The following is a 1142-nucleotide window of genomic DNA, read 5'->3' as shown; positions in this document are numbered from 1 at the left end:
AATTAGATATCCTGTTATATTCTATCCACAAACAAATGAATCATTTGTGCACTCCCTGTGGATGGCCATTTCTACTGCTAGACTACAATGAATGCAACCTCTGGGGCTAGACAGATCTAGTCTTACAGCCCTGGCTTCAGTTCCCTGCACTGCCATTTACTAGTTGAGTTACATTTATTCATTCAGTAAAATGTCAGGAATGCAATGGAAAATAAGACACAACCTTCAAGAAACTCATAGTAATGAGGCTCTGGGCAACCTAGCAGTCTTAGTTTTCTCATAGGTAAAATGAGGAAAACTTGCAGGATGGTAGTGAGGATTAATAAGATGATATACGGTAAGCATGTAATAGGCACTCAAAAGTGGTGCCTGTGAATTCATGGCAGAGCTATTTGTGACTGTAAAAGACTGGGATATCTACTACTGCATATCAATAAGGGACTGGTTGAATAAACAGTGGTGTATCTGTGAAGCAGGTTAGGTACTCAAGGAAGCAACTCAGGACACAACAATAGTGGTGACTGTACAGTCAACACAATAAGCCCCAGCATTCACATTGTAGTCAAGCTCATTCAGGCAAAGCTGTCTCTAGCAGAGAATTTCCCCCACAGACAGCATGCATATTTTGATTTTGCCTGTCCTCAGACTGACCCTTTGCTCATTATAATAGTAAAACCACATGCCTGGGTAGAGATTTAAGGTGCTAATGAGACATGTGGGTATGAATGGGCATGTACAGCTACTGTGCATGTACACCCAGAGGACCGCCCCCTACATGCTTCCTAGTAGCACCTCTTCCCACTCCTTTATGAATAATCATGTAAGTCTCCCATGAAGGGAGTTTCCCGCCAGGCTTGGCTGTCCCGCCCTGAATCCTCTCTCAGGTATATTGTTTCTTCTGCACTTTACTTTCAAAATATTCTTCTTGCTTTGCAATAAATTGCTCTATGATGCATCTCCTTTGCTGTATGTCTCTTGTTTAAATTCCTTTAAACTAAGAAGACAAAAACTGAGGTCTCACAACAGCCATCAACATCTACACAATAGAGTAATACACAGCTGTCAAAAGGAAGGAGGGACTGGGTGCAGTGGTTCACACCAACACTTTGGGAGGCCGAGGAATTTTTCTTTTTTTTTTTTTT

Source organism: Cebus imitator, unplaced genomic scaffold (genome assembly GCF_001604975.1).
Source record: "Cebus imitator isolate Cc_AM_T3 unplaced genomic scaffold, Cebus_imitator-1.0 Scaffold24, whole genome shotgun sequence".
Taxonomy (NCBI): Eukaryota; Metazoa; Chordata; class Mammalia; order Primates; family Cebidae; genus Cebus; species Cebus imitator.
Note: the sequence above shows the minus strand (reverse complement) of the source record.